The sequence below is a fragment of the Phalangium opilio genome, unplaced genomic scaffold (assembly GCF_054372755.1).
Source record: "Phalangium opilio isolate 3A_F unplaced genomic scaffold, DU_Popi_V2 ptg000045l_1, whole genome shotgun sequence".
Classification (NCBI taxonomy): domain Eukaryota; kingdom Metazoa; phylum Arthropoda; class Arachnida; order Opiliones; family Phalangiidae; genus Phalangium; species Phalangium opilio.
In genome coordinates this window covers 7,866,585-7,882,763 of record NW_028324168.1, presented here as the reverse complement: position 1 = coordinate 7,882,763, position 16,179 = coordinate 7,866,585, and the positions used below count along the sequence as shown (strand labels likewise).

Below are 16,179 nucleotides of genomic sequence, written 5' to 3'. Positions count from 1 at the left end.
TCTACTAGAGATCCGGGGATGTCCTTTGAATATGTTATAGTCCAATTTGCCCCCCATACTAAAAACTTGGGGATCGAATAAGAGGGGCCGAGTAATTAAGCAAGGCTTACTAGCGCCACAATACATAGAGTAATTGCAATCTATGTATTGTGGCGCTAGTGAGCCTTGGGGGATCATCCCCAAAAGTACACCTCCTTTACCCATGCGCAGATACGCTTTACATACCGCGGTACCATTAAACCACCACCATGGTACCACGCAGTTACAAACTTCCCAATCTTCTTCTTCTTCGTGTTTAGTGTTAATTTTAACACGAGGTCAGCTAGTGTAGAAAAACTTAATTTCTGTGAATGACCCTAGCTAGCTATAGCTTGGACTTTGAGAGAATTTAAGGGGGTTGAGCTTTGGGGAGGGTTAAAAAGCATTGTACGGGTCCTAGGGGTCGGACTCTCTCGCTTAGCTATGGGTGTCTTGGTAACAGAAAAAAGCGCGCGTTTTTCCCACCTCGTGCACCAATCTGTTGCACGCTCATCAATAATCTTCATTCCAGCCGCCGCTGCCGCCAAGGCATATAGCTACGGAGCATGCGAGAAAAAGCGCCCCCTACTAAAGGCTCGTTTTCATAGAAGCTAGAAAATTCGAAAACGCTCACGCTTCACGAGCTTGAATACGCGCGGTAATGTATTTTTTTCGAACGTTTCCGCTTTCGCTCGATATTTTCACGCAACTCGCGCCTATGAAAACGATCCTTAACAATTAAAGGGCAACCGCGTGATCGCTCAATATTGTAATTGTTTTTATACACGATTTTTATGCCCGCTTTTTTTTTGCGCGCCGAAAAGTATCCTAATCATTGGCGGCTAAATTCACCCCCTCCCTTCTCCGGGATTTAAAGGGAAAGTGAAATGCAGAGAGGGTTTAGTAAAATGTGTCCGAATTCATACTGGTTCCCCACGTGCCCTATAGAGAGCTTTCAGATGGGATAGTAGTACGTCACCCCCCCCCCAAGTCTTACCGTTATTCTGGTAGCCATATTCCTGCTTTAAACCCCCACCAATATGGCAGCGTAAATTATGTCACGAGACTCAGCTCCTCCTCCAACTGAAAGCTCTCTATTATGGACGGAGCTGCAATTGTGACGTCTGGATTATGTCTCGTAAATTCAATAAAAGATTGCACTTGAGGTCTGTCTAGTTAAGTTCAAGGGTATGATGGGTTTTGCAGACGTTTCTGACCAAAAGCCTTTATAGGGATAGGAAAATGGGGTTCATGCTTTGGGTAGCTGCAATTATAGGAAGGAGAGCGTACTATAAGATCTAGTATATCAAAGACATTCTAAGCTTTATAATCGTGTTCACAAAATAAGCTTAAAGTTAGTCCATAGTCCAGTTTTTCTACGAACACGGAAATCTGGTTTCAGCTTCCCTTGAACGAAACATAAACTTATTCGTTTAGACAAAAGCATCCATCTATCCGGCTCTTTTGCAGAATATAATCTTTTAAAAAGCTTCAATTCGCTACGCTCTTTGTGGTTGATGGTTTTCTACCAAAGCTTTCTTCTCTCTTTTTCTTTAAAAAGCAGGGATCACGAATTCCTTATTGTTAGGAAAAGAGAAGTTTTCCTTTTTATACTATATGTATATATTTTCTTTTTAAATACTCGTAAGTTTTAAGTAAAACAAGCGTGCATAATACGGCTTTATTTTTAGCAAAAATGTTTCACCTGTGTTGCGAAGCTAAAAATCATGTTTTATTGTGTTCGAACTGTTGGAATTTAAATTAAAATTTGAAAGGGGGAGGGGAGGGGGGTGAAGCTCAACTCGGGGGAAATATCCAAAGCACGAATGATTAGTTTCGTGCAGTTGAGATTACCACAACTGTCGAGTTTAATCTTTTTAAAGAAAAGTTCATTCGCGATGGGGTTTTATATTACAGAATGGGTTTTTAACATTCTTTTGACGGACGGGTTAGACTTTAGATCCAAGGGGTATGTCACTCCCAAAGAATTTGTGTACATCGTCTTCGTGTTTTTGCAATTGTTTGAGAAAATTCGCTTCCAATAGGCCTAGATCATTTCGGAATTTAAATACAGAGAAAACATCATTCAGGGGCTAGACCCCTTTGGGGTATTCTCCTTTGCACTACTTTGGTCTATTTCATCACCTCATCTATAGGGTGTTTCCGCCAGAGTAAAAAGGGGTAAGAAATAGGGGGTGAAAACCGGTTTTTAGGGGATGTCAACATGGCGTCCTAACGTGGCCAGAACGGGCAGCCGGCAAGGGGGAAGGTAACTTGACCCCACGCGCAAAGACCCTATAATTTTTCTCTGCAGTAACTAAATTCGAGGGTGAGTTACCCCTTTTAGACTATAATGTATAGGTTTGACCTTTCGTGACCCTGTCCATTAAAGGATAGATGAAATTATGTTTATGATGATACTGATATTCTTAAATGTCTCGATTTGGAAACCGTTAGTGATACTGCATGTGGTATGGTGCTCTTGTTCAGACTGTAGCCCTGCGGGTGATTGAATTATGATACGGGTCAAAGGTCGAATCCTTAAAAGGCGAGCGTATAATTTATAATTACAAGTCGGTCTAGTTTTTTTTTATTTTAAGTATTTTTACGAGTTGACCATAGCGTCACGGAGATGATCCGAGGTTTAATTTTATTACATTATGTGGTCATTAATTGAAAAACACGTTTTCTTTTAAGAGGTCCTTATACCCGTTAGACACATTTCTTAAATCATATTTCCCCATTTACTGACTGTGAAAAGAACGAATTTAAGTGAAGGTGAAATACTAGTTTTCCAATTTCCTTGGTCAATCATGGCTAATACTACATAAGTCCATAAGATATGTCTTATCTTATAAACTTATGCTGATAATACGTAAATTCCATATGTGCAAAATGTACGTATGATATTTTGGAACAAATATACCTAAAGTTTCATTGTCTCCTTATTGGTGCCATATTTTATTTCTTTTAAATATGTTGAAGTCATATTTTTCAAATCAAAGAAGAAAGACTCCACTATATAGTCATAATAATAGGAAAGTAATATATATAAGTCTATTTTCTTGGCTCCTATTTATTCTCCTTATTATATATTGAAAAGAATTGTATCTACAGTTATATTTTGGGTTGGTGGGTATATATATATTTTGAATTGTGTTGTTGTGTCTTAGTATATATGGTGTATAATGTAGGTATGACGTAGAGCTGTACATACAAAGATTCAGTGTAGTGTAGAGGGTGGGTATAAGTGAAGTGGCTCTGCATATATGGCGTATAGCTATGGAGGGGGGTCCGTTCAAAATCTATTGTGTTGTCCATTCATTGTCCGCTGGGGGCGCTCTTTTCTAAAGCCTAGCCCGATTTTCTCTTTTAACCAGTTAACTGGAAGTTAAAAAAATCTTGGAATACTTGGAATTTATATTAAGGGTGGTTCTGATAAGTCTGACTCTGTTTTAAATACTTATGGTCAAACTTAGTGTCAAAGGGCGTGTGGTCTGCAAGACAATGATTGTAGACCTTCCTTCAGAAGTATGTCCATGGGTTAGGAAATAAAATGTAGTTTTAGGTATTTGAACGTTTCGGGTTTATCAACTTTTGCACCACTTTTACACTGTTCCTTTTCGTTTGTGTAGCCTTTTAACAACGCATTCTCTGCCCTATACTCTCTCCCCCCCGTTTCCTCCCCCCGAGAATATAATGAAGAGCTCGCGAAAAGGTACGTGTCACCATCCTCGTGCCGCTCTGCTCTATTCTGTTCTGGATTATTATTGTTATATTTTAGTCCGAATAGTTCTATATCTCTCAGTATACTTTCGCTAAAATTAATCTTTTGTTGAAATCTAAGTCGAAATAGTTGAAAATTTTCATATAGAAACTTGAAAATTCAACCATTCTACTAATTTTGATTATGGTTGTGGATATTATCTCTTTAAGTCAAGAAGTAGGCGATTTTAAAATAGTTATTTAGTAAAGTTCTTCTTGGATTTTAGATACTTAATGTTAGCACCTTGTTAGGATCAGGTATTGCCCATAATTTATTAATAATTTGGTTCGATTAATTCCAAATTAAGTATTTTTATTTTTGCAAGGTGTGGTAACATAACATGTATACTAGGTTATCTTGAAATTATTCTCTGAGTGAAATTAAGTTTAATGTTTCGGTTTGGAGCTGAAAATAACCAATTAAAAGCTACTCAGGCAATTGGTAAACAAATAATTACTCGCATTCGAACTCAAGTAATTCTAGAATGTTTATTGAAAATTGCGTAACGAGAATTAAAACTTTTTCTACACTCGCGTCTTTTGAGTGTTATTGGCTGTTGGTGCAATCGTGCATTATGGAGTATGCTGGGGTTAGTTCAAAGTTATATTATTAAGGCTATAGACCTTAAGGAAAAGGAGAAAGGCTGGCTAAAAGGAGAACTTTGGGGGGGGGGTGGAGAGGGGGATTATAGAAATAGCCCTTAAAAGTATTGTGGGTGGTTGAAGGAAAGGGCCAGAGAGAGAGAGAGTGTGTGTAGCCACCATGGCCATTGTGAAAAGAGACCCATTGTTATCGGCAACTCATGAACCGACATACGAAGAACGAGGGTGGCCCCCGAGAAAAGCTACTCCGATCCACACGGAAATTTAGATCGGATGGTTTATTAACTGATTTTTTTGGTATTTAAGGAATGTTTTTAATCAGAGAGTGATTAGGTTTCAATTGACTATTACATTAATTACTTACTAATAAACCAACTGGAAATGCCATAATGGTAACGCATTCTTAGTGCACCACCGGAATAATTCAATGCATGCCCCTTGAAAAAAATAAGTAGGCCTACACTTTAATGAACTGTAATGATAAGTTACGAGAAAGGGTTAATTGTGGATACCTTTTCACATGACATGACAGGCGCGTAAGAACCACCTCATCTGCTAAAAGGGGAAGGGTCCTGGTAGACCCAAGAAGGGCCGAAAAGACGGAGTAAGGTAGTGGGGGGACAAGGAGATGGTGGTGGGTGGATATGGTGCCGGCCCTAAACAGTTCTCTCTGGTGGTTCACAATAGGAAAGTTCTATTGTTTGGACGGACGCTATTGTTACCCTACCATAGTACAGAAGGAATATACTAGGCCCCGCGTGGTAAGGGTGTGGAGAGATTGGAACGGGGGACTGGAGAAGGTAGCCAAGTTCTCTTTACGTCTTTCGGCCCCAAAATCCTTTTGTTGTCTTCTCATTTGCATTGGAGGCTCGCTCGCTCGCTCGCTACGGCCAAGCCAAGTTACAGCATCGCCAGGGCTCGCGAGCTACGTAGGGAACGACCTACAAGGACGCTGGCCAAGCTTAAGGGGATATTTTTGACAGCCCCATTGTAGCCTTTTCTTCTATTCTAAAGAGGCAACACCCCCCATATCCCCCCGTCCCCGACATTTTACACTTTCCTCCCCCCATATCTATAGAGGAAGTATTCAGAGTTATCCCAGTGCTCAAATTACGTAACTTTGAAATATTTCGATTACAGGTGTTTTATTGGGTGGTTATTTCCTTTATTTTTACAACCCATTGGTCATATTTTATTTTTTAAAAAGGTTGAAGGTCGTTTAAAAATTCGGCGGTCTTCAAAATAGCCAAAACTTCGATAACTTTTTTAGTTACGAAACCCATCCCAAATTTTGGTTTCATTTTTAAACGGTAACTTTCAATTAATCTACTTCTTACGCCGTATAATGAAAAGTGTGTATTTTTATTATTTTCTTAATCGAATTTCATCTTCAAAAAATAATTAACATTGTAAAGAAAAATCGAGTTACGTCGTTTTTGCTCTTAAACGCTACCCCTTCCTCCCTTAATGGTGGCTACACCGTATAGCGAGCGGCCAAGTGAACACCGTCGTTCGTTTACTACACTGCACTCACACACCACTATGATCATTTCGTTTCATTCTCATCTCATTCCACTCTCTCTTTGGTTATCCGCCGGGCGCGTTTTCTCCCTCGTGCTCATTCTGGTGTGTGTGATTTTTGCGCGCGCGCGCTCGAATGTTTTTGTGTGTTCCAGCAGAGCGCGGTTCTCTCACTCATTTAGCGCCTCATCCACTGGCTCTTCTTGTCAATCTAGTAACTATAGTAGTAGTGTTTATCCCCGCTAGAACGTTGTTTTTAACGTTATGAATACTTGGTAGACACGGATTTTGCTCCCTAGAGCGCATGCCAGACTCTCACTAGCCTTCTGGATTCAATTTTTCTTGGCCACGAGTTTTCAAGCCGATACGACCACGCGGTTTCAGTGTGCGTTTTCGCTAATTTTTTTGGTTGTGATTTTTTTAACTGCCAAAATTGAAACGCGGACACGGTGTTTGTTATTTGACGAAGGATTAGTTTGTGTCAAAGGTCGTATTTACGTGACCTTGTGCGTGTGGGTTTTCTTTTTTGTTGTTGCGGTCGTTGGTGACTGTTGGGACTAAACCACGTGTTCGGGTGGTTGCTCGACCCGACCTGCTTGGGGTCAAAGTTGAAAACGTGGTTCGTTGTGTATGTGTGCAAGAAACTTGGGATTTTTATTTTATTTTCAAGAATATTAATGGTGAGTTTTTAATTTTAGTTTAAACTCGAGTGAAGTCGCGTTGCCACGTAAGAAAATTAGCATAATTTGGTATTAATTTAATGTCATTGTGAGGTGCTTAAAGGGGTTGATATATTTTGGTCTTTTCGCACCATTAATACAATATCTATTTTCGTTGTTGAAAATTTACTTATTAAATTTTATTATATATCGAAATTTTTAATGTTTAATTATATATAAGAACTATATATTAAACTAAATCAAATTATCTTTATTTGAAGGTGACATCTGAAACCTTATATTGAACCGGACCGGACCATAAGAGAGATTGAACCATTATACCATACACGATTTTGAAGAGGAACATTCGTGTTGTGAACTTAAGTCCGTCAAGTAACTTCAAGTTATCAACATTGGAGACTTAACCCGTAAGTGTTACACTTTCTATAGGTGGTGGTTCTTTTATTTTGGAAGGGTCTGTTTTGAAATCTTTAATTATACGAAAAACACGCTCAAATACAAAGGAAATTTGTAGGGACAGGATATAGGGGTCATCTATAGGCACACCCTTAAATATTTTATGCTCAATTAAAGCTTCTTCGTTGCTTCTCAAAATTTAAGACTGTCCAATTAAGGATCCCATCACTTAATTATTCGGGGGGAATTTAAAAGCAACATCTAAATTATTAGGGAAAATTGAAGGATCCGAATCCGATACAAAGTTAAAAACAGTTTTTACGCGAAAATTAATTTCAGATATAACCTCGAAAACAACTCCACTAATTAATTTAATTAATACTAACCGTCTTAGGGAATACATATATTAAAGAAATTAATCCGTGGCCGTATTCGTTATATAATTACATACGTATGAGACTCTGAACTGGAAAACCATCCGTGAATTTTGACTATTATAAAAACCGTGTACAACCTATAACTTAACATATTAAATTAAATGGGACGTCCTGTTTAGGGATAATTACTATAGGCGTTGCTTCCGTGTCTATACTACAACACAATAATCATCGTCGTGTAATTTTAGGGATGGGTGTTGTTTAGGAATATATATATATATATTTTCGACCATAATATTATATAGCGTTTGACCGTTGGAAGTATATATGAAAGAGAAAAACGTTTCCATTGTTTCGTTCATGGCTTTAAAATTTTGGGCTGGTCAGTTCCAGCGCGCCTTATGCCTGTACGCGTGTATACGGTCTTTAGAAGAATGTAATCCATCATTTTTTTTGTTTCACCCCCTCAAAGTCCAAGCGTAGAACTATAATATTTTTCTTCTAAGAAATAGGCTTGGCCATTTTTACACAGTCAATCAACTTCTCCATAGGGATTCTAATATAACTTCTTTAAAAAAATACAATGAGATTGTACGGAATAAGTCAAGCTCTCGTTGGGTAACAAACAACTCTAGCAGCAGACTCTGTAGCGTTTTTTTTTACGTACAGGGTGTTGTGCAAAAGTACATTGGGTTCAATTTGAAATCAATTTTGAGTCCGAAAATGGTCTATTATGACATTTTGGTGGCTTTTGAACCATCCATAAGGGATACCGTACCGTTTATGAAGTTTGATTTGTGTTTTACCAATGACCAATTAAATTTAAGTAAGATAATGCTAATTATTAAGGGGTCGTCCGTAAAACATTCTAATTGAAACGGTCTCAATTAGGGAAAAATGTCATAGAAATTAAATTTTCGACTCTAAATTGATTTCTTATATAACTATCCCATTGTATTTCGGTACCACCTTTTTGAAACAACCTGTATAGAGGGGTTGGAGCTATACGTTTTGTCTTTAAATTAGTTTCAAATTAAAGTCCGGTTTTATTTCCCGTAATTTAATTATAATCATGAGAGTGAAGTTTTCCCCCACTCGTTCATTATGCGTGGGTGGGTTTGCTTTATATGAAGAATAGTTTTCTGAATAAGTGGTTATAGTTATTTTTACAGCCTTAACTTTGTTGGCTGGAATGTTTTGAACTGTTTTCTTCGAGTGCGTTGCATTTACCTAGTTTGGAGGGAAATATTGGCGCCAAAATGCACGTGGACTTTAGTTAAGAGGTTTTACGTTAATTTGTACATGGGGAAATTAATAATTTGGCGGGAATCGTTCATTTAATTTAATTTAATCAAAATTCTTAAAGTTTGATTTTTCATAACCTTTAAAGAATTCCATATTTAAACACAAACCCAAGTACAAAAGTACAATCTTTAATTTTTTTCGTACTTTTTTTGTGGTTCACTGTGTTCTAAAACCTTACCCTATAATTACTAATCATGTATGAAGTTTTTTGTATAATGGTAGGGGAATTTTTCCCCCCAAATATCTCCAAAAAATCTTCGATATTTTTTACAATAGTTCTTAGAGAATTTTCATCCCTTTAAGAAGCGCGTCTAAAACAGACCATTATGGAATGATTGCAATATTTCTCCTTGCACCCCCCCCCCCCAACACCCTGTCTATAAAATTAGGGGAAAATGTTATTTTTCTAAGAAATATATTCTAATTTATTTTTTTTTTATTTCCACGGTTGGTCTATTTTTCTTTGATCCGTGAGTTTTCGGAAGTTTCGAGTTTGGTTTTAATTGTATTTTCGTTAATGGGTATTGTCGAATTGAGGCATCGAATCGAATTTTTAATGATAGACTAATGCATTTTTTCGAAATATTTCATTTTTTTTTAAGTCGTGTTTTTTTAAAATCGTTACAATTGCATGCCAATTATAATTTTAACCAAATATAAATCTGAAGTATATCTTCTTTTTCTTCTTATTAATGTAAATTTTAATCGTTTTTACTTAAATGCATATATATAAAATGAAACAAGGTGTATAGGTCTACCTTAATTATTTAAATTTGTCACGGATTGGTTATTATTTCAAGTATATTTTATATACATACATACATACATACATACATACATACATACATACATACATACATACATACATGACCATGGAAAATTGAAATAATTAAGTATATACATCTTGATTTCGATATTTTGTATTTCTTGATGAAATTTACATGAAAACATGATTTAGTGAAAGTTTGAAAGAAATTTGCGTGTGTATTTATAGAAGCAATTAAGGTTTTTTTTTCTTTTTTGTTAGCGTTTAATGATTTTAATTAATACAATTACACTTGGCATATTTAAAGAAAAACTTCTTTTATTTATATTTAGTTGCAGAGGAATTTTTCCATTTGGACTTTGATTACCATTTAGGCGCAGTGTAAATTTTCACATGGGTTTCTTTGAGTACCATTTAGGCGCAGTGTAAATTTTCACATGGGTTTCTTTGAGTACCATTTAGGCGTAGTGTAAATTTTCACATGGGTTTCTTTGACTACCATTTAGGCGTAGTGTAAATTTTCACATGGGTTTCTTTGACTATCATTTAGGCGTAGTGTAAATTTTCACATGGGTTTCTTTGACTACCATTTAGGCGCAGTGATAATTTTCCCATGAAAGCTGCCTTCAAGTACCATTTAGAAACACTTTTCCCCTAAAAAAAACCAGTCCATTATGTAGCCCCCTATTATATACTACAAATATAATATCGTAATGCGTTTAAAAACTATTGTTAGAGCTACAAGTTAATTAGGCTCATAGAGACACGAGTTAGCTATATGCTTAATTCCTCCGAAGGCCCTTTTGTCTATATCATAACAAAAGACCAAAATCAGAGAGGAAAAAAAATGAGAGGGGGGCCCAATGATAAAATCATTGTAATATGTGGACAAACACATTGTAGAAAAACATAAGACATAGAACATTTTTGATACCCTTTGAATACTGAGCCGTTTAATATTATGAAAGGAAAGGCGAGCCTTTTTTGAAAAGAATACTGCAGCATTACCCGGGCTTTCTTTCGTCGTGCAGCTAGCTAGCTATTTAGAAGTCTGTATTAACAAATAACTTCTTTTTGTCAACTCTACCCCTTCTCACTCCTTCCCTACCAAAAAATCCTATTCTTTCCCTTGGTTTTTGCGCAACTAAGGCTCGAAAAAAGACAAAAGGCTCGAAAAGAACGCGCCAATTTCAAAGAGCGCCACTTTTGCAAGGAGACTTTTATTCCTTAGTGGAGTTAAATAAGGCGTTTAATTTAACTGTACCTCTAGAATCCATCCCTTGACATAAGACTACTTTTGTAGGGAAGTTTATATTCTAAGAAAGCTTTATTATCCGTTTAGGAAGCCATCTTGTAAAATGGCTACAAGACAAGTTACTAACATTTCCCGCCATAAATATTTTGAGTATACTGCTTCAAAGTATCCCAACTAACTTATTTGAGTATTATCTGACCAATTTTGGATCTAAATAGGGAGTTAAGAGTTCTGACCCTGAAACGTCACACCCTTCTATATTTTACTGGAGTTTCATCCCCCCCCCCAACGTTTGGAAAATGAGCAAAAATGCCAACCAGAAAGGGGCTGAGTGAGGTCAGCCAGTTGTTAGCTCCCTATTCGATTAGATAACTAGGCAGATCTCCTTATTCGTTTTCTCCAAGGTTCAGGCGCATTTCTTACCCCCTTCCAACAAAAGCTTTGTTTTAAGAAAATTTTTCTTCTCGTATTTAAGGCGAAGAATAGGGGCCTTTTGGCGTAATGACTAGACTAATTCATTGTTGAATTGTTAAACGGCTAATTTGTGAAGAAGGGAAGGCACGGTTTCGCTTTACAAAAGCCTCTTCGCCCTAACAGAAAAGGCGTAACAATTGGCTCTAGCCGATAATCCGCCGCCGAAGTGTATGCCACCCCCTTATACTCGATGGCATTCTTTTCAATCTGCACACAAAAACTATCACGAGGTTGTCTCAAGATTCTTGAAGGTTGTTATGAAAAAAAAAAAATAGAAAGAATTATGTAGGCCTTCTCTTGTTGAATGTAATATGACTAAACAAACTATAACTTGATAGTGTCAAATTATTATACAGGGTGTAGAAATTCTGATAAATCTGAATGCATAAGCATAAATTAAGGGGGATGTTCTATGGGAAATCAATTTTGAGTGGAAAATGTAACTTCTGTCTCCATTTTGTTTGCCACAAGGGACACTGTTTTCGAGTTAAGATTGCATCCAGAGTATTTTAAATTTAATTAATAAACTGAAAAACTATGATTTCTATTTTAATTACTGAACAAACTATAACTTGAGTGTCAAATTATTATACAGGGTGTAGAAATTCTGATAAATCTGAATGCATAAGCATAAATTAAGGGGGATGTTCTTTGGGAAATCAATTTTGAGTGGAAAATGTAACTTCTGTCTCCATTTTGATTGCCACAATGAACACTGTTTTCGAGTTAAGATTGCATCCAGAATATTTTAAATTTAATTAATAAACTGAAAAACTAGGATTTCTATTTTTATAAAGGGGTTATCCCTAAAATACTCTTGAAAATCATAACTCAAAAACAGTGCGTAAAGATTGTGTTTTCGAACACTAATAGAGGTTTAATAATGTGAGCTTAGTTTAAATATATCTTATTTTATTTTTCCAAAAAACAAAGGAAGATCTTGCAGCTAGGTTGCTTTCTCTTCCAATAAATTAAACCCGACGTAAAATTATTCCAAAACTTGAATATAATAGTTCTAATTTAAAGCCAAGCTATGCGGCAAAGTTTATACATATTCTCTGGCATGCACGCTGTGACACAATCCCTCATTGTCTCCAGAATTTAAATTCCACAGTCTAAGTTAAGAGTTACCTAAAGTATTCCGGGACATAAGTAACAACCCAACTCCCGCAATACTGGCTTAAAATGGTAAATACAATTTATAATGTAACAAGGAAAGTATACAGAAACATTATGTCTAACTTAACTTAACAAAACACTTTTATTATTTTAAAAAGACAGTAAAAGCGCGCGGAAAAAAAATCTGTTCGATACATGGCCATGGTTTGGTAACAAAATACAAAAAAGCTAACTAATGTTATCTCGTTTTATTTTGTTTAAAACTTAGTTTAAACAGAGCGTGTTATAAGGGATTTATATTCACATTCGTGACATTCTAAACAAATAATATGTACAAACACAAAAGGTGAAAGTTACGGGAGGGTGGTGTTTAGTATTGTATAAAGACTTAACTATAAGTACAATTAAGGAATGAGGTATTTAGAGACAACAAAAACGCAACGCGGCGGTATTGTAATTCGTGGGAATGAAGGATATATAAGAAAAACAAAGCCCTGTATTCTGTATACACTCGTAACATCCCGATACAGTACCGTATTATTCGGATTTGTATTAACAAAACCGTATAAAAGTAGGGGTACTTAACAATGAGATTGACTCGCGAGTTTGTTACCTTTTGTTCAATTCTTAAGACTTTGAAAGTTATTTATCAAAGCTTTTCATTTTACGATTACAGTTTGTTCTATATTAAATGAAAATGTGTTTTGTTTTTTTTTCTTCTGTTTGGTCAGCAATGATTTAAGTCGTGTTGTTCAGTTTCTTGGTCGAGTGTTACTGTATAGTATTTGTCGGTTTACCGCAATTGTTGTTAAACGAAATCAAATCCAGTTTTGGTGTCTTTATCTTTTAGGTTGTATACATGCGCCTTAATTGTAATGTTTAGTTTTATCTACTTTCATTTGAGTTTAACTTATTTAAAGGGATATTTGATTTGATTTGATCAGGCTGATATTTAAGCTGAATTGAAGTCAGTTAACCTTACTTATCTTTATAGATAAAATTCATTCAAAACTGCCATTCTTAGGTTCAATAATTCTTTTTTTTTGTCACTCTGAAATTTCATAAACCACGGCTTTGAGGATATGTTGGGTAATCGTTATGTTTCTCGTATTATGTTAATTTACGCGCAGTTTATTTATTATAATTTAAATGACAATTTTCAATAGAGAGAGAAAGAAAAAACTCATTCAAGTATATCGTTTCTTTATCATTGCCGGTACTATGGTTGTTATCGTCGCGAAGAAATTTGTTAAACATCAATAATCTTCTTATCGCTTCGGTTAATTCGTACCCATCTATTAGACTAAGCGTAATAAGGGAAACTATATGGTACAAAAAGAATCAAATATCATTATTATAAATTATTATGAATTTAATTAAATTTTTCAGTGAAAATTTTGAAGGGATGGATATGAATATTTCAAAACTTGAAAAACGAATATTTCAAACTTGAAAAACGAATATTTCAAACTTGAAAAACGAATATTTCAAACTTGAAAAACGAATATTTCAAACTTGAAAAACGAATATTTCAAACTTGAAAAACGAATATTTCAAACTTGAAAAACGAATATTTCAAACTTGAAAAACGAATATTTCAAACTTGAAAAACGAATATTTCAAACTTGAAAAACAATATTATATGAGATAATAGCTATTAGATTTCTCTTTGGACCTCTTCGTGAAGTAGATGGCGCTGTTTCAGTCTTATTGAACGTTCAATATTCTTGTGACTCTTAAATGAATTCGTTAATTTATCAAGAATGGGATATTCTTTCTTCAGGATAATGTGTTAGAGGATATTGATCCGAGCCCTATTCGAGACAATGTAACTTAACAGTGGGAAAGAATCAAGGATGGGATGGGGATGAAATCATTGACGCGTCAGTGTCCGTATGACGTTATTTAATGCCCGAATGCCTCTGGTTTTATTGTATCCGAATCGTATTTATGGATAAAACGGACCTTTAAACAGTTGTCATTTAACCGGCGAACCCTTTCACTAAAATTTTACTGAGGAAAGATTTTTATTTTTATTTTTTTTTTAGAAATTAATTTGGTCGTTTGAAAACGTGACACGTAGGCCTTTGTGTGGGTTTCTAATAAATTAGGTAACAAGTTTAATACTTAATTTACTTGACTGTTGGCTTTTAGTTAAAAATATAAATCATTTATCCATTTTATATAAATTATTTTTTTCGGATTTTATATTGCCCCTGTAGTTTAACTTTTATGGAATACTCGCGTGCGTATAAGGTTAGCCTAACCTGAAGGGGTTACAATTTTAGTTAACTGCAAGATTGTTTCACGCTAATTGGAAACGTAGTTTTATTCGCTGATTCTTTAACCAATGAAAACCTTAAAAACATCCTTGAAAGATAATTATCAGTGTTATTAGAACTTGGGAAATTAGTAGAGAAAGGAGTTTCAAAGAAACGAAATTAAAAAAAGAAAATAACCGACCGCTAGATAATCAAGAGAAATTAAAAGGCTCGCCTAACTCGGCGACAATTAAAATATTATACTACGTATGAATTCATCCTAGATATTAAAAAAAAATATATCAACGAAAGAGAACTGTTTGGTGCGTTCTCACGCGGAAACGTTCCATTCTGTCCCCGAGAGCGAGTACTCGAGTCGACTCGAGCAAAAATGCCTTTCTTTTCTCTCTGTTCTAAGCATTTTTATACTATATTAATGAAGCTATTCATCTAGCGACACCCCCTCCCCTAAAAGGGACACACACACAAACGCGCGTGCAAAAACCATCCGGAAAATAATACCCCTCTATTAGAACCATTTTTGTTCTAGCTCTCCTGGCTCGCGCCTTACATTCTCTCTATTATCTTTAATTCTCTTCGCTGGCTGTTGGGTGGTGCGGAGTCATAATAGAGTCCAATTGCTAAACAGTGGGTGAAATTATAAAGAGACAAAGCGTATCTTTATCTTTTTTCTCTCTCTCAAGTTCCCTTTTCCTACTCAATTACTAGACGCTATTTTATAATAATGCTGGCTGGTTGACTGGATGAAGCAAGGTTTATGGAGTGACAGGTTGAGATGTAGTGTTTAATGGAGACGTTGCCAAGAGTCCCCCATTGCTGTCTACCCAGCATCCTCAGCGTTTAGGTAAGGTCGTAATGGTCCCTCCCCACTGTGTCTTAAAAATGAAAGCTAGTTCTCATACAAATACAATGGCAGCACTTAACAATCGCCTACCGAAGGGTAGGGTCGTGCGCAGTGTACATACACTGGAAGAGATTCAGTGCCGCAGGTCGCCCATCATCATTTACCTCTTTTCGCCCTTGTTTAAGTACCGTGCTTGTATTCGGACGTAAGTTTTGTCTTAGCATACTACCACCACCAGGGGGAGCGGTAAACATGTTTTCCTTGCTATCTCAAAGCGGTGGAAACCTATTTCTCTAAAATCCTTGCTCCGCGCCAACTTCTTCTCTTTAGCCGCGGCAGTGCGACTCACTCGTCATTAAGTAGCATTCCTTTAGCTTACATGTTACACACGCACACACCCTGAAGTACTTAATTATAATGGGGTTGTATCTATTAATGTAAGAAACGTTTTCAACTGAGATGACTGTATGTATTATATTTATGGGCAAGTGTTATTAAAAACGCGATTGCTCCGATCCGCGGCCGCATGCACGCACGCACGCATTTTTAGGCAAATTTTTAAACACTTGATGCTTTTGGGGGAGGGTTTTTGAAACTCTAGGGGTCACCAGGGGATGACGACTCTCTCTTTAACCGTTTTGAAGACATAATTTGAATGTTAAGGGGTTGTTTTTCACTTAATTACTTTGTTAAAGTAATGTAAAGAGAACTTCGCAAGCTATAGGGAATGCTGGAAGCCTTGCCAGTGCTTGCAAACTTCTTTTGATAAGGTTA

The 16,179-nt window shown here is 36.1% G+C and overlaps 1 protein-coding gene across 1 annotated transcript in view; it reads left to right on the top strand.

Moving 5' to 3' along the window:
- Nucleotides 1–6,021: 6,021 nt before the first annotated feature.
- Nucleotides 6,022–16,179, top strand: part of LOC149677234 (uncharacterized) — a 241,874-nt gene continuing 231,716 nt past the window's right edge. Inside the window, exons 1-2 of the mRNA XM_089838260.1 lie at nt 6,022–6,587; nt 6,848–6,994. The gene's annotated coding sequence lies outside the window, so the exon portion shown is untranslated. The remainder of the gene's footprint in view (nt 6,588–6,847; nt 6,995–16,179) is intronic.